Here is a 26,402-nt window from a genome sequence, read left to right on the forward strand (position 1 = left end):
AACTTCTCTTACTGGCCTCCAGCCCAATTTTCAACCTGACCACATCCTGTGGGATCCAGTCTGCCTGCTTCCTCTTAAAGGTAGTAACCTGGTCACCTCAAAGGCTGCAGTGCAGAGATACAATGTGTAGGGGAAGGTTACAGTCATGTGGCCCTGCTCCCTGATTTTCCTCGGACTCACGGAACTAAAACCTCTGTACAACACTCTGACAGTGTAGGCAGTTCATGCTTCTAAACCTCCTTGTGGAGGCCCCTTCTCTCCTCACCTAGTGCATCCACATCCAGCCCCTGATTTTCATAGTGTTTTCTTGTTCCCATGGGAAATGGCAGCCCTGGGTTCCCATTCAGATAAGCCAATTATACTCCTTCTCTGTGATTTGAAGCATGCAGCCAGGTACCAAGGGGACCCTGTTCAGTCTCTTTGCTCAATTAACTGTATGAAACCCTGGTTCCCCATAAACCCCAGCTAAGGGACCCATTTCTCTAGGGAGGGAACTGATCCCCTCCCCCAAGCCCGTGGCCCAGCTGGGATGTACCACTCTCAGTTTTCCAGGTGCACGCCTCACTCCACTCGCTCCAGAGCCCCTGGTAGGTGAGCATGTTCACCCTCGCCCGCATTTTCCCCCTATAGTGTGTGGAGGGCTCCAGCATCTATAGGGTGAAGATGAAGGGAGGCTTGTCATTGCTGATGTTTACAAGCTGGGCATTCTGGGAAGAGAAGAGATGGAGGAGGGGTGAGGAACTCTCTGTCCCATCCACTCACCTACCTGGCAGAGTCCTGGGCTCCCAGCAGTACCATCACCTACCTCCAAGGAGTCACCAGTCTTCCAATACAAGAATTCATATCTCTGGCCTATATAGCCATAGCTTAGGATCTGTTTTGTCCACCTCAGCTCATACTCCTGGTCTTTTGTCTTTGTCATTGTCACGTTGACAGGCACAAGCAGCTTGACTAGAACACAAACAACACATTAGGAACATGTATCCATCTCCCAGCTTCGGGGCTGCCTAGAGGATTCAGGGGGCCTAGGGCAAAGCAATTTCAGGGGCCCCTTCCATAAAAAAAAATTACAATACTATATTATTGTGGGGTCCTTTGCGGGGCCTTGGGCAAACTGCCCCACTTGCCTCCTCCCACCCCCCCCACAGGCGGCCCTGGGAAAAATAAATCTTCCGCATCTTGGCACAAACCCAGTTTTGAGAAAACTTCTTTACAAGGTATCACTGGTTCTCAGCATCAGCTAGCGCTAAGAGGTACTAAAGCTCATTAAAAGGGTTGGACAAATATTTTCCATCAAAACATTTTTTGGATTGAAAACTAGGGGTTTTTAAAAAGCAGAAAAAAAAATCACAGACAATGTCTGCTTTCCTTCAAAATTTGTTGTGGTTTTTTTAATTGAAAAGCTGAAATTAGTCTGTCAAAACCTGAATATGGTTTGGGGTTTCAGAAGTGAGTGGCTAAACAATCAAACACAGCAAGCAGCAAATATTTGAAGAAACAATAAAAAAAAATTCTGCTTAAAAAAAATCCAAAACTTTTGAATCACCTCAGCTTGTGACCAAACGCTTGAGCCCATCCAGCCAGAGATTTTTCCAGGTTTCTGATACTCTGCTGGCTTCCTTGACTCATATCTGTCTCCATAGCTTTGGGTTCATTTAGGTTAGAACATAAGAACAGCCATACTGGGTCAAACCAAAGGCCCATCCAGCCCAGTATCCTGTCTACCGACAATGGCCAATGCCAAGTGCCCCAGAGGGAGTAAACCTAACAGGTAATGATCAAGTGATCTCTCTCCTGCCATCCATCTCCACCCTCTGACAAGCAGAGGCTAGGGACACCATTCCTTACCTATCCTGGCTAATAGCCATTAACGGACTTAACCTCCATGCATTTATCTATTTCCTAGAGACTGGCTCCATGGGGTCCCTAATAAACTGGAGATGGTTACTGTGGGTTTGTCTTTAGTATAGCTTATGTACATACTTCACGAACTGAGCATTTGAACTTTTTCCAAAATCTGGGATGAGCCTATGTTGTGAAAACTGAAATGCTCAAAATAGCACATGAATGTGAATGGACACAAGGTGCTAAAATTAAATTAACCCAGGGGTTCTCACACTGGGGGTCGGGACCCCTCAGGGGGTCATGAAGTTATTACTGGGGCTCACAAGCTGTCAGCCTCCACCTCAAACCGCGCTTTCCCTGGTATTACTCTTCTCATGTGATCCCTCCCCCAGTGGCTAATTTTAAATGAAGCTACCCTCCCCTGACATGAATCTCCCGATGGCACTGAAATTAAATATAGACTATAATTTGGCATTTGAGAAGTGAAAGGGATGCTAGCCCTAATGGAAAAGCTAACAGCTTGGCTCTTCTGCAAGCCTCAAACTGCTGAATGAGCTTTAGGGTAGGGAAGGCTGTGCCTCCCAAACAGCCTGGCTCTGCCCCCTATCCAACCCCCACCCACTTCCTGCCCACGACTGCCCGCCCCCCTCAGAATCCCCGATCCATCCTGCTCCTTGTCCCCTCACCCTCCCACAGAGACCCACCACCACCACCCCGGGACCCCACCCCTGCTCCCTGTCACCTGACTGCCCCAACCCCTATCTGCCCCCTCGCTGTGTCCTGACAGACCCCGGAACACCGACGATCCAACCCCCCATTCCCTGTCCCTGACTGCCCCCCGTCTGCCCTCTCCCTGTCCCCTGACTGTTCCCTGGACTCTCTGCCCCTTATCCAACCCCCCACAGTCCCGGCCCCTTACCCACGGCTCTCCCCTCACCTGGAGCCTCAGCGCATCCAGGAGCGTCGCTGGACAGCTGCAGAGTGGCTCCAGCGAGGCCTGAGCTCCCTCCACTCGGCCTGTAGCTTGCAGCTCTTCCCCCTTACCATGCAACTCTGAGCGGGGAGGGGCTCAGGCCCCACTGGAGCAACGCTGCAGCTGTCCAGGGACGCTCCTGGATGCGCTGAGGGTCTGGGAGAGGGGCAGAGGCAGGGTCGGGCAGGGGAGGGAGCCTCCCCCATTCTTGTGGGGGCCCCTGCAGAGCCCGGGGCCTGGGGCAAATTGCCCCACTTGCCCCCCCTTTGGGCGGCCCTGCCCAGCTTCTCTTTCTGCCCATTCCCTTTCCCACTGTGAGTTGTGGGCAGGACTAAGGATACACTTGTGCAAAACTTGTTGCCTGAGCAGACTAGCACCAAGGACTACTAATAGCAGTGCCCTTATCTGACTCATCTCATCTCCACACGCCCATTCTGTACCTCCTCATGGCAGTGCTCTGTCGGTGCCAGTCAGGAGCTCCAGTGCTGGGAGCTTCCTTTACCAGCCATCTGCCCCACCCATACATCACTGTCTAGCTCTTTTGTTAACCATTCCACCTCTCTGCCAACCCAAGTGTTTCCTAAGCTGGAGGAGAAACCACCAGATAACCCTGGGCTGAGTAACCAAATGGGCTCTCACTGTTTTTGTAGGCTTCAATCAGTTTCTCCTCCTTCTTGGGCCGGACAGTTATGAGGTACCGGCTCAGCCTGCTGGGATTGGTGACATGGATCTCACAGCTGTGGAACAGGTAGTGGCTGCCAGGCAATTCCTCCTCATGGACTGGAGAGCATTCTGTCTCTCTGGTTAGTTGCCCAGCACAGGAGCACGGCACCAGTCATAATGCAGCACTGGCAGGGGCAGTACATGATCCTTATACACATTTCCCCTGCCACTGCACCTGAAACCCCTCGCTTTGATGGGACCCTTCTAGGTGTGCTCAGTATCTGGCCTCTCAGCAAAGCGGCCAGTGAGTGCCAGTGTAGATGGTGGGAGCAGCCAGGCCTGAGTGATCAGGAGGGATAGTCAGATCCAGGAGGACAAGCATACGCTGCCATGGCTCGGTCACTTACTCTGATGCCGGTGGGGTTCTGTAGACAGAGCTGGTGACCTCTCTCCTCACTTCCCAGCTGCACATTAGCTGATCAACCCCATTGAAGAGGCAGCAAAGGTTATTGGGCTGAGCCTCATCTCCTAGTGAGGAACCAGTGGTTAGTGTAGCTCTGGGAGGGGGAGGTTTGGGAGGGATGGAGAGGACAGTGGAGCAGGGACTGATTGTGACCGTTGAGGGAGGAAGGGAAAATTTTTACTTTCAGGGTTCTCTAGGGCAGTCCAGAGCATTATGCTGGTCCACTCATCCACTGGATACAGTCCACATATTGCAAGAGACACAGACTGGCCTCTGATGAGCCCATATCCCCAAACCCACCATCTACACTGGCACTCACTGGCCGCTTTGCTGGGCAACTAACCAGAGTGCTGCAGTCTCTGTGGCTACTGCTCTGCTACCTGTCAGTGACACCAAATTCACTTCAGATAAGAGAACACCAGTGAAATTGGACCATTTTCATCAAATTCTCAGCCCCCAAATCCTCTGGAAGCAAAGCACAATATCCCTCTGCTGCCAGCATCTCATTACATCACCCCTTCCTCCTCCCCTCCCCCCCAGTCCCTTGACCTCCAGAATTACCTTCCTGAGACTTCCAGGACATGGCAGTGCTCCATTCACTGGACTGCCCAGACCAACCAGCGCCCTGGCTTGGCTTGTATGGGGCACGAGCTACATAGTTGCTGCTCTGCATAAGGGCATCACACCTCAGCAAGCAGTGGGAGGAGCTTGTGACTGACACCAAGGAAGATTTCTGTCAGTGAGGATGAGATAGTGAGAGGTGAGAGCAGGTGGAGAGAGAGAGAGAGACTTGTGAGAGAGGTGGGGGGAGGATCCTTTTCTTGGGTAATTCAGCTCAGCCAAGCACAGCCAGCGCTGTGATCCCTCGGTAAGGTGGAGCCAGATGCTCCTTGTACAGGGCTCATTGCTCTTTTATTTGCTAGATCTCTAGTCTTAACCAGCCAAGGCCAGGGCTGGACGGCACAGGATTTGTAAGATGTACACACAGCTAGCTGCAGCATGCACGGACCCACTGTCTGGGCAATTCAGGTTTCAGAGAATCGCCTGGGTTCAGCAGCCAAGCAGGTTTCAGAGGATTGCAAAGGTTTGTCTTCTGCCCTCTAAAAGGTGCAACCAAGAACAACATATGCCAATGCCTAAGTACATCTCATGCCTACCTCCCAGGATTCCCACTCCCACTTGTAGGGCATGTCAAGTTCCAGTGCATTGGGCAGCCGGAGTCTTCCCTTTCTCCCTCCAGCTGCTTCCCAGGCTGCTTCTGTGACAATTATCCAACCCTTCTGAGGTGCGAGGGTCTGGACTGGAAATAGTAAGGGACAACGTGGGCTGGGGTCATTAGTAGATAGGGAGAGAGTCTTTCTAAAAGTCTTATTTCCATAAGGAAAGACCCAGATCTGCCTAACATCAGGCTTTTGTGGGATTTCCCAGGACTGCAAAAAATCAAACAAACAAAAAAAACCATCTAAGGCCTGTTGGCTCTTGGCAGTGGAAGACATGAAGTTGCCAAGGCCTTATGCAGGGCTGGCCTTAAAATGAGGCGAACTGACGTGCCAGACTGTGGGGGTGGGGGGGCACCACTAGGACCCAGAATTTGGACCTTTCAAAGTTTTGGCCCAAACAAGGGGGAATGTGGATGTCATTTGAGCTCCCTGCCTCAGGTGCTAAAATGTTGTGCCTTATGGAAAATAGCGATCAACAGAACAGAAGAAGCACAGGGAATTGAGTGTCAGGTAGACCCATAGCAGCCAGCATTCATTTTAAGGTGGAGACATATCACTGTGTATTTTTCTGAGTGAAAAGGTTTGTTTGACATCAGTTTTTTCCTAATAGCAGAGAAAACCAGCTAGAGCATGGATGTGGGTTAAGTAGGCGGAATATGTCTGACTTTTCCATTGTAGGCAGGTAAGGAAGGAATCTATTTATCTGGAATCTTGTCACAATGAAAATGAAACTCAGTTCCTAGCATAATTATAGCTGACATGCAGAAGTAAGTTGAAGGGTTAGGGATAGGGTGGATACAAATCATTTTTTTAATTTATAATTATTTTTTATTTAAATACTTTTTTTAGTTTTAATTAAATACAGCCTGTTTTTTAAAAAAGCCTATTTAAAATTAAATTGGGAAATTATGACAACTATCTTAAAGCCTAAATTTACCATAATCTATTATAATAATTTAAATCAATTAAAATAATAATATTAAGCAACACATATTTGCTGCCAAGTTTTAAAGACTGTGAGACTGTGAACTGGTGGAAGTCTCTGGCTAAGCACCTGGATTCAGAACTTGATACGGTGCTAAAAGCAGCTTTTGACAGCAGTAACCTCTTCTGTTGGTGCTTAGAGAATATTTTCTTCATTTCTGTTTATTCAACTAGTTCATTCCACATTAAGAAACCAATTGGAGTTGGAAAAAGTAGGAAAGCTTGTTTTGCTCTTCCAATCTCTGTATAAAAACTAGGTGTGAGAGGACGAGATCTACTAGTTTTAAAATCTTGAAGAATGTGGTGATCCGAAACAATGAATTAAAGTCAATTACTACTTCCTTCTTAATTTTAAATGCAAAACATGTTTTGACAAACATTTTTTCTTGTGTATCCCGTGCACATACATAAAGTAGTTTTATTTAACTAATTATAGTAATCATAATACAAATTAAAATTCTGGTTTTGTGCTTTTTTAATTGAATCTGAATTTCTATCATAATTGAGCTTGATACTAATCACAAGTAGAATTTAAACATAACCTAGTAAATAAGAAATGTATCATTTGCCTTTTTGTAACATAGTACAAAAAGTAAGTAGGAATCTGAATAAATGTATGTTAGACTATATACATGCTTTTAATAAGTGTATAGATATTATGATGCTGGTAAACCAGGTGCCAGCTCCTGCAAGGTCTGTAAGCATCAGCTGAGCACTGAAAAATTCATAGCTGGAAACTAGATCAGCTCACTTATATGTTAGTAGTGTTCAAGATAGGTGTTAGGCTTGTAAGGATGTGTTTAATGTTTAGACTATAAAATGCTTGTAAGTTGCCGCATGCATTAATCTTACTTGTAATATCTGTATTCCATGCTACAAGGAATAATGATAAGAATGCCCATTCTCAACTAGTGCACACAGATGAGAAGGGCGGGTCCCCCCACCTATCCAGGTGCAAAATTAAAGCATCCTGTGGCACCTTATAGACTAACAGACGTTTTGGAGCATGGGCTTTCGTGGGTGAATACCCACTTCGTCAGATGCATGACATGCATCTGACGAAGTGGGTATTCACCCACGAAAGCCCATGCTCCAAAACGTCTGTTAGTCTATAAGGTGCCACAGGATTCTTTGCTGCTTTTACAGATCCAGACTAACACGGCTACCCCTCTGATACTTATCAAAATTAAGTGGACTGTTGTAGGACACAATTTGTTGACTGCTCTGTCCACTCATGGAGAAGAACCTGCAGAAGGCCTTGTGCCATCGGTTTGAACGCTGGAAAAGGGAAATCAAGATAGCGGACATGAAGATTTTTCATCTCTGCTGTTTGGACTTTGACAAGGGCTGGAGCTAAGAAACAAAGGCAGAGGTCCCTAGGGTCAACCTGGGATTAACCCTAAAAGATATTCGGCACTGATAGATTACTACATCTCTGTCACCTTTCGAAAGGCTATATTTAGTTGCAAAGCAACATGTGTTAATGGTTATCAACCAATGAAAATCAACATCTCTTTAGAAAAATAAAGAAAAAAGGACAAATACAAAACAAAATTAAAATTGAGGATTTAAATCAAGATTTGCGGCCTGCTGATTTCAATCATGATTAAAATTTAAATGGTTTTGATTTAAACGAATCCACTCTGATTGGGGATCAGGATTCTTGCTTATGGTTGGGGGACCTTCACACAGGAAGAAGTATTCATTTCAGCGAATCAAAAATATTCCTGGAGGGAAGAGAGTGGTGGTGTCTTGCCCTTACCATTCTGGGAGAGGTTGACGTTCAGCTCGGCCTGCAGCAACTGATCAGATTTGAAACTGTAATTGTCGTGCACCCCAATTGCAAAAAGGGTGCTGTTCCTGTGGCAGCTCCAGCAGACACAGAAGTCCTGGCAGATCGGCAACTCTTTGGCTTCCAGAGGGTCACATGGGATCTGTGTGCTTCTCCCACGTGCAGAGAAAAAGGGTGAGGAGGAGCTGATTTAGATACAGATAGCTAATCCAAAATTAGGCTCCTGAAATCTTCCTCACATTTATTCTAGTCTACGCAGTATAAGTTCTTATACTGCACTCATTGCTGTAGTATCTGAGCACCTTCCAGTAAATCTTTAAGAAATGTTAACATGTGTCTGCTACAGTTATTGTCTTGCCCTAGCATAAGGGGCAGAACATATACACATGTTGCTCTGTATTTATATTAGAGAAGGCTGGTCAAAGAAATGAGCCTTGCAGTTAGTACGGAAGGTAGTGAGCCAGAGGCAATGCATAGGGGCGCATGTGGGGTCATGTGTCCCCCACCATTGCTGGGTCATATGGTGCAGACAGGCCCTCTCCCTGCAGGGCAGCTGAGCCAGGGAGCTGGGAGATGCACCTGTCTGGGAGAGGCAGAGGCAGGAGGAACAGCTTTGAACTGCAGGAAGAGGCCACTGTTTTCCAGGAGGAGCTGCTGCGGGGGGAGGATGACTTGAGCTGTTCTGGGGTTGTGCTGCCCCATTATCAGCAGGTGTGGGCTGTCTCTGTGGTGATGTCAGCAATACTGGCTTAGGTAAAAACACATCAGACCTCTCCTCTGCTCACTACACTAGCTTCCCATAGAATGTCAAATAAAGTTCAAGGTGTCGGTCCTTATCTTCATGGCACTCCCTTGGCCTGACCTCAGGCTATCTAACAGATCATCTAAAACTCCAGGGTGAAGACCATAGTCAACAAATCTACTCCTCTGGCACACAGGAACTCCTACAGGAAGGGTAAAGCTGACCTGGGCAGAGGACACAACTTTCTCTGACACTACTCTGAGATTGTGGAATGAACTTCCCCGAGAACTAAGGACCATCCCAAACCTCACCACCTTCTGCTCCAAGTGCAAGGTGCATTTCTTTGACCTGCCTTCTTTAATGCAACTACAGAGCAACATTTGTATATTAACACTCCTCCTACTCCAAACAAAAAACTACTCAAACTGCATTGCAGCTGCTTCTCTCACTGGGGGAAAGGATCAGAGAGCTAAGCCCATCTTACAGCTGTGTAGTCATGTTGTTTAAATGCACTACTGGAAGGCACTCAGAAAAGACAGTGATCAGGGCAGTGGAAAACCCCACAGAGAACAGAATGTTCCCATTGACCCTGCTGCAAAGAAGGGAGGTGTGGAAAGTCTGTGAGAGCAGAGCCAGCGCTCTCTCCCCTGCTGATGAATGAGCATTACTCCAGCAGTACTCTGATACCTCTTTTTCCACTCCAGATGCAGTAAGCTAACAGGCCCTGCCATCACTCATGGCTGGGATCCCTCAGAAAAACCAAGATAGAGTGATAGAAAAAGTAATGAAAATAAACTGATCAGTGCACATTCCTGTATCTCCCCATCCTCCCAATGCAGAGCTAAAAGTGTATCCAACTTCCACCCCCCCAGCAGGGCCAGCACAGGTGACCATGTGCTCCTCAAAGCCTGGTTGTCAGCTTGGATCCTTTTCCCTCCTCCCATTCCACTCTTCTTGAATCCTTCTGCAGCAGAGCTGGGGTCAGACACTTACTCGCCTCCAGTGTCCTCGTGGTGAAGAGTCACACTGAGGAAGCGACGTGCCGCTGTGCATTCCTGCCACGTGCAGGTCATCTGGGAGGTGAAGTCATTGTAGCAGTGCAGGCTCTGCATCGGGAGGCTCTCTGCAGGGGGAAGGAAAGCACAACGCTGCTGGTGGATCATAGAGATGGGCAGTGAGGAATAATGGGATGTGCACGCCGGTGCTATGGTGGAAAGGGCAAACATGGGGAAATGAGGAACAAATGGGTAAACTTTCCCAGGAGTCCCTTGCATGTCAGTTAGCTCCTGTGTCAGGGATGTCATGAACAAAAACCTCCCACTCCCCGATGCTCACAATCCAGAGGCTGGAAAAGAGAGGTTTACTTACCAGAAGCCATGGTAATTGGAGAATCATCCCTGTGCATTCACAGTCTGGCCAACTTGTGTGAGTCTATCATGAGTCTCGAGCTACTGAGTGTTTTTCTTAAAGCCCCAACTTCTGCATTGAGGTTATTATCCGAGACTCTCACTTTTCATGTAAAAAAAGTAAGTGTCTGACCTACACAGCTGGGAAGGGAAGCTTGAAGGATGAGCCCTAAATACAACAACACCAAATGACAAATCAACCCCCTCCAGCTGTATTCTCATTCAAATCTCATGATATTTAAGTCACTCTCAGGATTTTTTAGGTCTGACCCTTGATTTCTGAATGCTGGGGGTTGGCAGTTCTGATTTGCATTGTGGGAGTCGCCCTGGTGGTGAGCATACAGAACCCTCGTTTAAAGCTATGTCCGTGGGGCGTGCATGAACATCCTCACAGTGTCATGGGTCAGACGACCCCTGCATACAGGAGTGTGTCCACCAACCACCTCTATTCCTTCTCCTGACCCACAGTCCTGATGCCCAAGGCCAGCTATGGTGCTGCAGGTGCTCTAGTGGGGTAAGATCTTATCCATGCAGTTTCCCGAAGGCGTAACATAGCCCAGTGCACCTCTTAACCCATGAAGAATGTATCTGTTTTGAGGTTTTACTTGACGTCTTTCCCAGAGAGCTACAAATGTCTGTTTGGCTTTTTAACACAATGTCTAAGGTGTAGATACACGTTTCCTTGGGAGGGGAATGGGATCTAGGGAAGAATATAATGTAGAAGATAGACTGTTTGTGATGAAATTCAACTGGGGCCTCACAATGATTTTGTCTTTATGGATTGTTGGATAGGGTGGAGTGGAGATTATTGCTTGTACTTCACTGCCCCTCCCAGAAGAAACCATGGCAAATGGAAAGGCAGTTTTAAGAGACTTCCATTAAGAGGGAGGCATTTATCAGTAACGCCGAGGAAAGGCCAATCAGTTTTGTTAGAATGAGGTTTAAGTCCTGGGAAAGGTAGGTTCCCTACCAGGAATGTGGGGGTTGAGAGAAACATTGAAAAGGCCTCTTAAAAATCTAGCAAATGGAATGGGAAAATATAGTTCTCCCTTCCTGGTGCTGATAGGGAACAGAGATAGGTGCTTGGTTCATTTTCTGAGAAGGTGCAGATGGTTTGGGGACCTCACATGCAGCAGATAATCTAGAACTGCTGGAATTTCAGTTTGAGATGCAATCGGTTCCTTATTAGTGGCCCAGGAGGGAAATCTTGTCCCTTCTGGTGTGTAAAATTTCCAGGTAGACGCCACGCTTGATTGAAGTAGAATTGTCTGTGCTGTCTGTGAGCAGGGCTAAAGCTGGGCCACACACGAAATTCCCATTGCATGGTGTCAAGTATCAGAGGGTGGCCGTGTTAGTCTGGATCTGTAAAAGCAGCAAAGAATCCTGTGGCACCTTATAGACTAACAGACGTTTTGGAGCATGAGCTTTCGTGGGTGAATACCCACTTCCTCAGATGCATTGCATGGGACAGTTCAACATTACAAAATTGGTTTTCCTTCTAAACTGAAACGAAACCAAAGGCTGTTAAATTACTCAGACAATGGAAATTCTGAAAAGTTTGTTTTGCATGTGGAGCAAAAAGATTTCAAAATTTCATTTCAAAACAAGCTTACTTATTTTGTTTTGTCACTGTTTTATTGTTTTTATTATTGTTACATTATTTCAGGAGGTGTCGCTAGCAGTAATACACTGTGACATCATGATATCAATGATATCATGCCACAAAATGCCTCTAAGGCCCAAGTGAAGGACTCGGCAATGAAGAGGGTTGTCCTTGTGTGAGCATGGGATTTGGACCTGTGAATGGATCACATAGCTTAATGGCCTTGGAGGTCAGTTGGCTCGGAGATTTGGGGGTCTTTCCCAAGGGCATGATGGATGAAAGCCCTGCCAACAGCACATTGGGCTGGGGAGTGTGATTGCCCCAGCACAGCAGACATCAGACATGCACATCCACCTCTGGAAAGAGAGATGTGCATGAGGCACCTTCTCTGAAACCCATTTTAGGGTCTGTACGGGGTCTGGGCTTGATGCAGAGCTGGGGCAGCAGGGACTCAGAGAGAACATTGTGGAATTTGGAGAAATTCCTCCCTCTCTTAGGTTCACTGAACTAGAACAAAGCAATAAACAACTAGATCTAACTATGCACAGATTAAACCTAGAAACAGGAGCAGTCAATGGACATGACAGAAGCAGGGCTGACTCTAGATTTTTTTGCCAACCCAAGCAAAAAAAATTTGGCTGCCCCTCATCCCAGCCCTGGGCTTCTCGCCGCACTCCCCTGCTGCCCCAGCCCTGGGCTCTCCCCACCACCCACACCCCCTGCCGCCCCAGCTCTGGGCTCTCATTTTCACCCTCCCCCCACCTTTGCCACCCCCCACCACCTGCCACCCCACCCCTGGGCTCTCCCGCACCCCCCCCCGGCACCCTCCTTCCGCCGCAGCCCTGGGTCACTGGTAACTTGCTCCCAGGGCAGGTCATTCAGCAGGAATTTTGGACGTACACAAAACAAAGACAGGATTGGTTCCCATATGGTTACAGAGCTGCAGTAAGGTGGAAGACATTTCAGCTTGTGCGATTGGAGGATATCTGGATGCATTTTATAAGACTGTCCTACGTAAATGAGGAAAAGTTGAGGTGCCTTTATTATTCTTTTGTTCCACTCTTTCTTCCTATGGGGAATTTGCCAAAGCAATATCACTGTCTTCCTTTTAAACAAACAAACAAACAAACAAACAAACAAACAAACAAACAAACAAACAAACAAAAGGCAATGGCTGTTGAAAATAGCAATCCCAGTCCTAATAACCACTGGGAAGCATTTCTTGCTCAATTTTATCCTACTTTTTCTACAGCAAGTTACAGTGGATTAGTATATTTGATTTGGGAGAAATGAAGTAAGAGCTGCCCAAACTGAGTTTGAGCATGCCTGAATTTTGAGGTGTTCAAATCTGGAAGGCAGGTGCTGGGGGTGGGGGGAGGGGGAGTTGTGGCTCCACGGGAGAGCACGGCAGCATGTATGCAGCAGCGTGTCTGGCGCTGCCTGGAGCCAGACACGCTGGTCTGAGTGGCACGGTAAGGGGGCTAGGGGGTTGGAGAAGGGGTAGGAGGTTCTGGGGGGCAGTTAAGGGACAGGGAGCAGGGGGGGTTGGATGGGGCAGAGGTTCAGGGGGCAGTCAGGGGAGGGGGGGGTTGGATGGGGCAGAGGTTCAGGGGGCAGTCAGGGGCAGGGGGGTTGGATGGGGCAGAGGTTCAGGGGGCAGTCAGGGGAGGGGGGGGTTGGATGGGGCAGAGGTTCAGGGGGCAGTCAGGGGACAGGCAGCGGTTGGATAGGCATGGGAGTCCCAAGGGTTTGTCAGGAGACAGGGGTGGGGTCCTAGGGAGGAAGTTGGGGTGGTCTCAGGAGGGGGCAGTTGGGGACAAGGAGAAAGGAGGCTTAGATAGGGAGTGGGATCCTGGGAGGGGGCAATCAGGGGACAAGGACCAGAGGCGCTTAGATAGGGCATCAGGTCCTGGGGGGTAGTTTGGGGCAGGGGTCCTGGGAGGGGGCAATCGGGGACAGGGAGCAGGGGGGGTTGGGTGGGTTGGAGTTTCTGTGAGGTGCAATCAGAGGGAGTGGATGATAGCAGGGTGTGGCTACCCTCCCTCCCCCTAGAGTGTCCTATTTTTTGAACGTTAAAATATGGTATCCCTACCATTCCCAGTGCAGCTCTCCAGTCACAGCAGCTGCAGCATGAGGCTTTAGCTACCTCCCTCTCTCCCCCTTCCTTTCCTGTTGGTAGTGGCCGAGGGAATGCTGGGAAATGTAGTTCTTCCCTGCTCCAGGGCTGCTCTATAGGCAGGGAGCTAACCAAGGAACTACACCTCCCAGGGCCCCCTGTTGGTTCTCTGCTTCTATGTTGGATCCCTGCCGCCCCTGTAAATGGGCTGCCCCAAGCACGTGCTTGCTTTGCTGGTGCCTAGAGGTGCCCCTGGACAGAGGGTCCTGTTTGTTCTCTGCAGCAGTAAAGAAGGAACTAAGACGTTTCAGAGGGATGGACATCCATAGAGGTGAGCCATTGACATTGACACTGGTGATTTGCTCTGTCTCCCTGCCCCTCATATATTCCCCCCTCCTCTCTGTCTCTCTCTCACACACACCTCACAGAGTCATCCTCCCATTTGTCCACACCTCCAAAAGGATATTCATTCACTTACACTCTCACCTGAATCTATGTGTCGTTCTAGCCCTTCACTCTCCTTCAAGGCTCTGTCTATCCCTACACTACACCTCCAGTTTCTCCACATACTCACCAGCCAGCTTGTTCACACATTTGCCCAATAGCCCACTTGTCTCTCCATCCATCTACTCACTCTTCTCCTCTTCCATCCATCCATTTCTCCATTCAGCCATGCACCCTCCCATCTATAAGTCCATCCACATTTCCATCCACTTACCATACCATCCATTCACATAAACAATCACCCTCTGGCCTCTCAGTCTAGTCACCGACATACACATCTGGAATGGCAGAGGGAGCAGTCGAGCAGAGGAAAGGGGGAAAAGAAGGAAAGGGAATGGAGAAGAGTAAAGGGACTGGAAGGAGGGGAGGGAAGATGACAAAAAGGGTAGGAAAGAAAAAGAAGAGGAAAAGAAACTGAAACTCACCTCAAGATTCTCCAAACCTGAAAGCCCAGCAGAGAGCCAGTAGAGCCCTGCAGAAGGCCTTCATGTTCATGCCAGCCTGAGCCCACCAGCTCAGTCCTTCTCCCTGTGCTCTGGGTTGGTTGCTGGCCTGGGGTTCTTGCACTCACACTTGTTAACTCCTTCTTTGTCACCTGTTGAATGTGGAAGCGAAGCTCTGATGGTCAGGTGGGAGAGAATGGGACCTTCTGTGAGATACAAAACCTCCCCTACCTGCACTGATGGGACCTTTCACCTATCCATCAAGGCCACAAGGGACCATTAGGTCACCTAGTCAGACCTCCTGTAGGACACAGGATGGAAAATAACATTTACTTTGCAGGACCAATACATTGCAGAGCAAGGTCCTCATCTCCTTACCGGGGCATTGCTGAATGCCCAGAGAACTGATAGCCAAATGTGCTCTATTTGACTAACATAAGCATTGTCCCCATTAACCTCATCATCAAGAAACAGTCCTAGGCTCTGGAGAGAGGAGAATTCAGTCTCCATGTTCATTTGTTCCCCGGGCTTCCCTCAAACACACAGACATGCACCCACACTTCCCCCATTGGTTCCCAAGCCTAACCTGGAGACACACCATCCTACCCTAGCTTACCCCATCTCCACCACTCAAATACACCTCTCTCTTCTTGGAGGGAGATGGGGATTCAGTCTTCATGTTCCTTCAGTTCTGGGATTCTCCCCCATCTGCCTCTCCTCCAGCGGGACCACAGATGAGAATTGCTTGGAAGTAATTCCAACTGGCAGTTTGCAGCCAGTGCCCCGGGAATTGCTTTGGGACCCAATCCACAGGCATAATCCCAAAGGAGATTTAGTGTCTCTTTTTGCAGGATCTAGCATTAAATTCAGTGATGCAAAGCCCATGGGCCAAATTCTCCATTGGTGTAACTCAACTGAAGTTAAAGGAATTGCACCACTGGATAATGTGCCCTCATATTACTGCTCTCTAAAGAGCATAACAGACCCACCCCACCTTGGGCACAGCCACAGAGCCAAGCCTCTGTGCTCTGGGGACGTCTGGTCTGTGGCTTTTCCCCACTTTGCGGGAGCATGGAGAAGGAGATCCACCCAGAAAGACCCCCAGCTTCCTAAATGCCATTTCTTTTGATAGAATATGGCCTGCTGGACAAGTGAACATTCACCACAAAGAAGAGGTTCCACTGTGACTAATGGCTCCAGAGCTCATGAGCCCTTGTCTGTCTGAGTACAGACTCTCTCTGCCACGTACCCTTCCCCCAGTAAAGGCAGAGTTTCCTAACCTGAGCCAAGAGCTGCTGGTGGGACAGCCGCCTCACAGCAGGTGGATTGCTGACCCCCTCAGTTCTCACTCCCTGGCAGCTGGCGCATCTTTACACATACAGGAATCAGCATTGACCATGGCTGTCCAAAACTGGAATGGATCCCCATGGGAAATAATGAAGCTGGGGTATCCCTGCACCTGTTGCCCTCTGAAAGTTTCCACACCCCTATATGCCTCCTTTCAAGGAGCAGATACAGCCCTGAACACCGTGGAGCTGAAGTGTGAGACTCTGACACTGAACTTCCTATTGTTGGTGTTTTTCACACCCACCGGGTCCCTGCCGCAGATGCAGTTCTTAAAAGCTGGGAGGGGGAGGAAATATCTCATTTCTTTGTGACCTTCCACTGATTCTTCTTAATCGGTTTGGAGGAATCAGGACACGCTGTTTTCTAGGAATCAAGAGTAACATGCTGCTAACAGAGGCTGGCCTTTGCTTCCCGTCTCCTTGCCCCCATGCCCAGTCAGACACTTGCAAAGAAGAGCAAAGGAAAAGGGAAGTAGCGCTAGCAACAGGAGTTCTGTATTTATCTCCCCCTGCCGTGCTGTAGCTTACCATAACCTAGGCTGTATGATTTTGGGGGCAGTGACTGCTTTTCACTGCACGTGCGTGCAGCACCTTGCCCCCTGGGCTCTCAGTGACTTCAATCAGCTTTGGGTCATGCCTCCAATAGTAACTCACTACTACTTATTTCCCTCCCTTCTAAAATGTGCAGACAGTGTCACCGACTCCTCTTTAGTGTGTGTCCTTCTGGGGTGACAATGTCACTGCTGCCTGTGACCATTGTCTTCTATCACAGATAGGCACAGCACCATTTTCACAAAGCGGTTACAGCTTCCAGGCCCCCAAATTATACTGATCTTTTTCATTTTGCCTTATTTGTCTGTATACTTCCTCAATCCCCAGTGATTTCGACATCAATTTCCAGCCGTGGAGGGATTCTTGTTTTTAGTTTCCTGTTTAACAAACTAGCAGCTGATGACAGCGTATGTTCAGTGGTGCCATTCTGTGATTAAACAGTTCTAAGCAGGATCAGAGTCTGACTCTGCAGCCTTTTTCTATAGGCACTTTATTATTTTGACTCAGTTTGCCACCGGCCCATTGGATTGGGGATAATAAGGAGGCAGTCACCTGCCAAATCCCCCTACTTTATTGCAAACTACTTAAACTCAGGCTGTCATAAACAGATAGTAGGAGTTAATAGAACAAAAGTACTTTATATCTCTTTTGACTGTAAAGGGTTAACAAGTTCAGTGAGTCTGGCTGTCACCTGACCAGAGGACCAATCAGAGGACAGGATACTTTCAAATCTTGAGGGAGGGAAGTTTTTGTGTGTGCTGTTAGTTTTTGGTGGTTGTTCTCTCTGGGTTCTGAGAGTGATCAGACGTGCAACCAGGTTTCTCTCCAATCTCCCTGATACAGGTTCTTATAAATTCAGAATAGTAAGTATTAGGTAGATAAGGCGAGTTAGGCTTATGTTTGTTTTCTTTATTTGCAAATGTGTATTTGGCTGGGAGGAGTTCAAATGTGTATTTGGCTGGAAGGAGTTCAAATTTGTATTTTGTTGAAAGGATTTTAATTTGTACTTGAATACTTAGGCTGGGAGGGTATTCCCAGTGTCTATAGCTGAAAGACCCTGTAACATATTCCATCTTAAATTTACAAAGATAATTTATACTGTTTTTCTTTAATTAAAAGCTTTTCTTGTTTAAGAACCTGATTGTTCTTCATCTGGTGAGACCCCAGGAGACTGGGTCTGGATCCACCAAGGAATTGGTGGGGAGAAAGGAGGGAAGGGTGAGAGAGAGGTTAATTTTCTCTCAGTGTTAGGATTACTTTCTCTCTCAGGGAGAGTCTGGGAGGGGGAGAGAGAAGGAAGCGGGGAAGGTGAATTTTCCTCTCTGTTTTAAGATTCAAGGAGTTTGAATCACAGTAATCTTCCAGGGTAACCCAGGGAGGGGAAGCCTGGGAGAGGCAACGGTGAGGGAAATGGTTTACTTTCCTTGTGTTAAGATCCAGAGGGTCTGGGTCTTGGGGGTCCCCGGGCAAGGTTTTGGGGGGACCAGAGTGTACCAGGCACTGGAATTCCTGGTTGGTGGCAGCGCTACAAGTACTAAGCTGGTAATTGAGCTTAGAGGAATTCATGCTGGTACCCCAACTTTTGGATGCTAAGGTTCAGAGTGGGGATTATACCATGACACAGGCCCACTAAATTTGGCACATGGCTGTATAATACTGTCAGATACATCCACGTCGAGCAAAAATGGAGTTGACATGCACAATCCCTTCTTTAGCTGCGGTATCTTCTTGTAAGACTGTCTCAGGGATATGATAATAATAGTTTAGGGCCAGGGCTGGCGCAACCCATCAGGCGACCTAGGCGGTCGCCTAGGGCGCTAACATTTGGGGGGCGATGGTATTTCGGAGGCGGGACCTTCCACCGCCGCCGTCAGGGGCACCATTTCGGGGGCGGGACCTTCTGCCTCCTAGGGCACCAAAAAGGCTGCTGGCGCTCCTGTCTAGGACAAGTGGATAGTTTTTTGCCCTGCCTATAGAAACGTGTCTATGCTTTCCTGATGGGTCCAGCTCTCAGTGTGCATCTCAGTAGCAGGGATCTGTATGGGCAGTATACTCCAAGAACGTGAGCTACAGGTAAGTAACCTCTTTTTTGTGTGGAAGCAAGAAGGACTTCAAGAAGGGAAATTTGATCTATCTATGCAGCAGAATCATCAAAGGCTAGAGGTGAGACTGCATTTGGATCACAAAGTATTGGGGTACATAAGACATTAGCCTGCTAGGGACTAAGCCTCCCCAAATTCCAGGATTCTTACTTTCTGGGCTGTGTTTGGATTTCAGGTTCTCTCTTCTCTGGTGTTTGGGTTTCACTTGTACTCCTTCCCTGTAATACCATCTGGATTCTGTAGAAATGAGTAGCATGCTCAAGTGCCACAGAAAGCAGAAGGAAACTCCTGTTTAGATGTGATTAGATTGCTTCTGTTTATGTGGCTTGGTATGTGCTATACTTCATCCACTCACACCACTCTATCTGAAAGGGGACTTGGGCAATACCCAAGATTGTGAGAACAGGCTGGGGGTGCATGCAAGCTGATTGCTGATATGGTATCTCTGCTTTGTGAAAGAGAACAGCCTCTGAGGGGAGGTGTCTGATTTGTGTATATGAGAGACACTGCCCCAGTCCTTCTGCAGCTGACTACCCCATCCAGCACTCCTGTTACAGGAATGGCATGAGGTCACTTCCATTGAACTCATCTCCTTGTGTGATCATCGTCACAGATCCAGTCAAGCACCTCCTCTTAGCTGCCCTCCAGCTTGGTGTGAGGGGAATCCAAGCATTTGAATCTCTGGCTGTTAAGCCTTCCTGAGACTGAATGGAGTTCAGGCACCATCCCTGTCTTGGGGCCCTGTGACAGCGACTCATCCAGGCTGGCTGAGCACAGGGTTTTCCCTCCTTTTATTGCCCTGCCAGTCAGCCATTCAGGCTGGCTGCTGGTGGTCCCCTCTGTCTTGCAACTCAGCCTCCTCCATCCAGGTCAGACTCTGACTTACCCCCAAAGGGAAGGGACTGAGTCCAGTCCAAACAGTATGGCAGCCTTGCATCAGATCTCTGGCTCAACTCTAGGTCTACTAGGACTTGTGACTCTTGTCCAGAGCCTTCACCAGGCCTTTCCTTGCGGGCCCATAGGGGAACCCAACCTCCTTCTATCCTGGGTTCCAACCCAGGGTCCCTGTAGCAGGTGACTAAGATCTGCTTCTTCAGACCATCTGCTTCTTTCCTGGGCTTCTTGCTACTACAGCCAGCCTCTAGCCCTTCCTGCCCAGCTGTCCTCGGGCATCCAAGGAAAGGTAACAAAGGAAAGCACGACACAAAAATAGTTCAAGTATGCCCCTGGGCTCCCTCCTTTTAGGAGCTACCTGATGAGCCTGGTTCAGCATCCTCAGGGCTTTTGTGCATTGTTTGCAGGAAACCTTTACTAGCTTCATCCACCATGATGCTCATTTCTGGGAACTAGTGGGGAGAGGTCTATGTACCTTCTGAACTGGGCACCTCCCTTTTTAAGACTTCTCCTCTAAGAATGGCATGCCTAACAGGTGTGGTGGGGTGGGGCTGCCAAAGCACCAAACTGCTCTTAACTCCTTCAGGTCCATAGGCGCTCCCTTTGGGGTGCAGGCTCTGTTATCCCTTCCTGAGAGCTTAGATTCCCACCTCCCATCCATGTCTAGCTATCTACCCCCTGGGGTCATGCTGACCCTTCAGACTCTGCTGTAGCTTAAATGCATCCGGTGCTGCTAATACCAGGATGACACTATCAGCATCATCAGGTAAAGAGATGATGCTTTCAGGTGACTGCTGGAGAGATGCCCAGACTCCTCCAGCCCAGTCAGGGATCTGCTCTGATCATGTGAGATGACGATGTCTTTTCCCTCTTCTAGGGACATATCTGTGGAAAAGGACCTGAGCAGCACCCCATTGTTCAAGGACCTCATGGCATTAATGAGGTACAGCACAGGGAGATGGAGGTACAGCCACTATTGGATGCAGAGATTCACTCCCAGGCATATTTCCTGAGTTTCTCCCGCTCCTGGCTGTGTTAAGGTCCAGCCATCCCAGTGTTCTGGGCCTGACAAACACTTCCCTATTATCCTGGAGACTTGGCAGTTGTCACAACCTTACCCAGTACCACTCTGTGTGGTCCCTAGTCTGTTGTGAATGGACCCAATGACTGGTCCCATGTGCTTCCAAGCCAAGTGGGCCTGGGTAGAGTCTTGTCATTGCTTCTAGCTGTGGGACTCTAGCACACACTCCAGGCTTAGGCCTTTTGTCTGACACCCTTGCGATGTGGGGAACCACTGTCCAGCCACCCTAGACCCTTAAACTGATGTCTGAGATCTGCTAAGCACCCTAGTCATTATTTTGTTTAACCCCTTAGGGGATAATATGGCAGGAAAGCAAGGAATGCAGACTTAGCAGAGGAATTTCTTAACCACAGAGACTTTACTCTTTAAGGACTCAAGAGTTATAGCTCTCTGAAAACAAAAGTCCTGAGACGCCCCCTCCCCTGGTGTGAGCTCACCTCTGCTGGGAGTCTAAGGTTCGTCAGCGTTTCAGGTGGACCAGAGACCTACCTGCTCTCTCCTCCTGCAAGTCCTTTGGTTGTGTGTATGCAGCGATGATTGGCCCTCTTGTACAGAGCAGAATCCTGCTCTTAAATAGATTTCTGTCTCTTTGCCATGTGCTCCACTGGGAAGCTCCAGTCCCCCTACATTCTTAATCACAAGACTCAGCTTTTGAAGGAAATCTTTGTTTATGCTGGGAGTCCAAACCACTTTATTTAGGAGCCTCTTGCAGATAGAGACCTTCTCAGTGCCCAGCTACAGGCTAGCCTCTTCTTGTAGCAGCAGCATATACTCCTTCTGTACACCCCAGCCCCCAGAAGAGTTAAGGTAATTCACTATGCTCTCACATTAGGCTTAAAGGGACAGCTGCTATGTTGCTTATTATGTATGCCTTGATTACAATCCCTTGGGGTGGGAGTAGGGGGGGTTGTAACTATTTGTGTAACTGGGGGCCATGCTGGGAACTCAGAGCTACTCCTGGAAGCATTGAGGGAAATGTATTGTTCCAGTGCAGAGACTGCAAAGTCACTTTCCTTCCTCCTCTCTCCAGGCCAAAATGTTTTAAGTTCCCTATCATAAAACCAGAGACCGTCAGGGTTCCTCCTTGAACACGTTGAATCCCATGGCTTTCTGTAACTCTTACCACTTTTAGGAAATGGGACCCAGGATGACTGATCATAATTTCCATGACGTAATTGCTCCGTCAAATTTCACTCCTTCTCTGGCTTCCTCCTTTTTTTAATCAACTTTTGCAGCCTTGCATAACAGAGTACCAGCAAACTGCTATTATTTCAAACCCTGCTATATTTAGAGTGGAAGCTAGTATGAACTTTTAACTCCCTTTTCTCTGTCACTTATAAATTTCTGAAACTCTTACTTATGGTGCTGAAATCTCCCCAGCTTGGTCTTTGCCTGAAAGTGAAATTTTTTTTGAAAGCTTCAGCAAAATCTGTTTAGCCATTTTTAACATGAGGAATTTGGATGAAAGAAAACACTTTTATAAAAATTTTCTTGCAATAATTGGTTTTCAGTTGCAGGGCTGTTCAAATAAAAAAATCCTCCAAGAAAGTCATATATTGCTCCTAACAAGGGCTACTTATGTTTCTTAGATTATACAAAAATTATGATATATTTGAAAAATACTGTGCAGTCGTATAATGGAAGATGGTACTGTAATGTACTTGCACCAATAGCCAGTATGCAGCTTACGTGTGCAATTTTAAAGGGATGCCATTAACTTGAAATCTATTCCATTTGTAAAAAACCAAACAAACAATTAAAAGTGGTTTCAGGGTTAGGTTAGGATTAGGGTTGAATCCCCCCGCAAATTTCGTGTTTTTTACAATCACATTTTCCTTGTTTTTTTTTTAAATGTTTTTTTCTCTTGTTGCTAGGTGTAAAACCCACACAAACAGGAGAAACTGATTCACTGACTAAAGCTGGATGAAAATGTTCACATTTTTCTGGCAAAAAAAAAAATGCAGGACTCTATGGCACCAAAACATTTGACACATTTATGTCAATTTCACTGAATTATTTCAGTGTGTGGGTGGGTAGGGGTGGGGGTGGGGGTTAAGAAGGAGAACTTTTTTAAAAATCCCCCCAAATCAAAATAAAATGTTTTGACAGTTTTTAAACTAAATGCTTTGGGTTTTGTTTGAAACAACTGTTTCCAAATTCCCTCTAATTTTATTTTAAGAGGGTAGATCAAAATGAAACATTTCAGTCTTGTCAAAATGCTTCATTTGACCCCAAAACAATTCATTTTTTCAGCATTACATTGTACCAAAATATGCCTTACTCACCCAGCTCTTCTGATTATACCGGGGACACAGTAAAACAGACCATGACAAACTGGAAAAAAAATAGACTAGCTATTGCTTTCTTTAGTCTCTTTGTTATCTTAGGTGTTAATTGTAACAATGGGACATGTCCTTTCAACTAGAGAATTTCCTGACTTGTGCAGATAACTTTGGAGCTTGAATGTTCCATTAGGCCCTGGTCCAGCAACGCACTTCAGCATGTGCTTAACTGCAAGCATGTGAGTAGTCCCATGGAAATCAGAGGCTAACTCATGTGCTTAAAGTTAAGCATGTGCTGAAGTGCTTTGCTCAATCAGGGCCTATATGTATGAGATTTTTATATATTAATTATACAGTGCCATCAGTGTGCTAGGTGCTGCTGGACAGACAATATAATCATAGAAATGCAGAGCTGGAAGGGACCCTGATATGTCGTTTAGTTCAGTCCTTTGCCTTGGGGCAGTATGAAATATTATCTAGACCAGTGGTTCCCAAACTTGTTTCACCCCTTGTGCAGGGAAAGCCCCTGATGGGCTGGGCCGGTTTGTTTACCTGCTCTTCCGCAGGTTCAGCCGATCACGGCTCCCAGTGGTTTGGGAACCACAGATCTAGACCAGTGTTCTTCCTTGCAAGACTCGCAAGCCAGTGGCAGCTCCCATCGACCCTAAGTGCAGCTCCCTGTTGATCGCAATCTCCGGTGATTTCTGGTGGTGCAGTGGGGCTGCTGCTAAGGGAGGCTCCCTGCCTGCCTTGGCTTGGGGGGTGGGGAGGGGAGCAGAGGTCTCTGTGCGCTGCTCCTGCCTGCAAGCACCACCCCTGCAGCTTCCATTGGCCGGAAATGGGGAACTGTGGTGAATGGGAGTCGTAAGGGTGGTGCTTGCAGTGAGGAGAGCAGAGCCACATATGCCCCCAGGAGTAGCATGAGTACAGCAGGCCCAGTTATACTGGACTAGCATTTCTCTTCCACCACCAAACCTGCCATAGGTGCCGACTCTGTGGGTGCTCTGGGGCTGAAGCACCCCCGGGGAAAAATTAGTGGGTGCTCTGAACCCTCCGGCTGCCAAGCTCCCCCCTCCTCACCTCCTTTCTCCCTCCAGTGCACCACGTCCCCACTCCTCCCCAGTGCTTCCCCCCCACACTGCCTAATAGCTGTTTGGTGGTGCTTAGAACTTTCCAGAAGGGAGTGGGAGGAACGGGGACCTGGCGCACTCAGGGGAGGAGGCAGAGAAGAGGTGGGGCAGGGGCGGGGACTTGGGGGAAGAGGTGGAATGGGGGCAGGAAGGGGGCGAGGACTTTGAGGAAGGGGTGGGATGGGGGCAGGGCAAGGGCAGGGCCAGGGGCTGGCACCACAGCAGCTTCTGGTGGGCCAAAGGTGTAATTGTAGCATCTCCCCTGAATAATCTATTATTTGGCAGGAGGGAATCTGCAGGTGACATGAATTCTGTGCTTATGTTTCTTTTATTAAAAAGTGTGGGAGGGGGGAAGCTGTGGCACCTTGGTCCCCCTCAGTTCTGGCACTGGTGCCTGCAGGACCCCACTTTGTATGCCTGTCCAGCTAAACTGTGAACCATTGGTAACTACTTACTGGGTATACTTTTCCAACCAGTTGTGCACTCACCTTAAAGTAAGTTTGTCTAGGTTATATTTCTCTAATTTGTTTATGAGAAGATCATGTGAGACAGTATCATAAGCCTTAATAAAGCTGAGCATCCCTGCCCAAGAGGCTTGTTGCTCTGAATAATAAACACTTATTTCTCTTCTCTGAAGTTGGTCCATTGTGCAGCGGGGAAAGGGAAGGGAACTTCTGCTAATTAGAACAGCCTGGAGAGAGGCCATGGCAGACTGTACTGGAAGTCTCCTCTTTGTTCCTACTTGCCAGGTGTGGAGACATTCGACTGAAGGATCCAGACACATCTGACTCCACAACCGATTAGCATACACCCTGCCTGGAGGCAGGTGATGGCTTGTATTTTTCATGAACTGAAAGCTTGATGGAGATTGTGTCTTTTACAAAACTAAATACAACTTCCACTTTCAAGGCCTCACAGGGTTGGAGCGAGGAGGGGAAAGAAGAGGACTGAAATAACATGGGATGCGGTAATTGATTGGCTCACAATCTATCCTCCAAGTGAGACAAGGGACCTGCCAGGCATCTGAAAGCTGATTGACATGCTCAGGTTACAAAGCCTCCTAGAGGCTTAGGAGCTGTGTGCTGGATCACCTGTCACTTAGCCCTGGGGTTTACTCAAGCAAAGGAAACCTGAAGGTTCGTTTTGACTGGCAGAGACACATCCCTCCACCACCAATCTTGCAAGCCAGTTCTGTGAATGAGGGGTTGTTCTGCAGGGGAAGGAAAGGGAGGGAGAATGACCTCTGGCAAACAGAAACCTGTATCTGGGAAAAATCACCCTGGACTCTGGAGAATCATTTGATTCTACAGAATGATGCAAAGCAACCCTTTTCCCCCTGCATACACAGGGCCGGTGCAACCATGTAGGCAAACTAGGCGGCCACCTAGGATGCCTAGTGATTGGAAGCACCTAAAAGTCCCCTCAGGTGAGGAGGTGGAGTGGAGGTGAGCTGGGGGGGGGCGTGCGTGGAGGGCTGCCAGCACTAACGGGGGGCAGGGAGGCGCACGGGGAACAGCTCCCTGCCCCAGCTCACCTCCACTCTGCCTCCTCCGCTAAGCACAGAGCCCAGCTCTAAGTCTCCTCCAATCAGTGCCGCAAGCCTGGGCGGGGAGGAGAATTAGAGCCGCAGCAGCGTGCTCAGTGGAGGAGGCGGAGCCGAGGTGAGCTGGATGGGGGAAAACCCAGGCAGGGTTAGCTTCCGTGGGGGGAGTCTCCCCAGGCAGGGTTAGCTGCCGTGCCAGGAGAGAGCGGGGAGGTCTCCCCAGGCAGGGTTAGCTGCTGTGGGGATGAGGGAGAGTCTCCCCAGGTGGGATTAGCTGAAGTAGGGGGACAGGGGGAGTCTCCCCGAGTGGGGTTAGTTGCCGTGGGGGGACGAGGTGGAGAGGTATTAACGGTCGTGGTGGGAGGGTAGCTGCTGCGGGGGGGGCACCCCGGATGGGGGGCTGAGTTAGCTGCCATGGGAGGGCGGGGTTAGCTGGGTGGGAGGTGCAAGGTGGAAGTTTCGCCTAGGGCGCGAAACTTCCTTGCACCGGCTGTGTGCATACACTTCCACTCAGTTCCTTGATGGCATGCTTTCCTATACAGGTGCTAACAGCCACACTTCCACACACTCTCACTGCCTGCTCACAGACCCTTCTCCCGTCCCCTGTTCTCTTTGCTACAGTACTGAAATTCCATGAAAAGAAGTCCCAACAATGGTATGGGTCTATTACTAGACAGAAATGGTAGAATTGTCAGGAGTACAGAAATGGCAGATGTTT

The 26,402-nt window shown here is 48.4% G+C and overlaps 1 pseudogene; it reads right to left on the minus strand.

The window, feature by feature from the left end:
* LOC115642124 overlaps positions 1-21,496 on the minus strand; it is a 35,202-nt pseudogene extending 13,706 nt beyond the window's left edge.
* Positions 21,497-26,402: the final 4,906 nt, after the last annotated feature.

This window comes from Gopherus evgoodei, chromosome 1 (genome assembly GCF_007399415.2).
Source record: "Gopherus evgoodei ecotype Sinaloan lineage chromosome 1, rGopEvg1_v1.p, whole genome shotgun sequence".
Classification (NCBI taxonomy): Eukaryota; Metazoa; Chordata; order Testudines; family Testudinidae; genus Gopherus; species Gopherus evgoodei.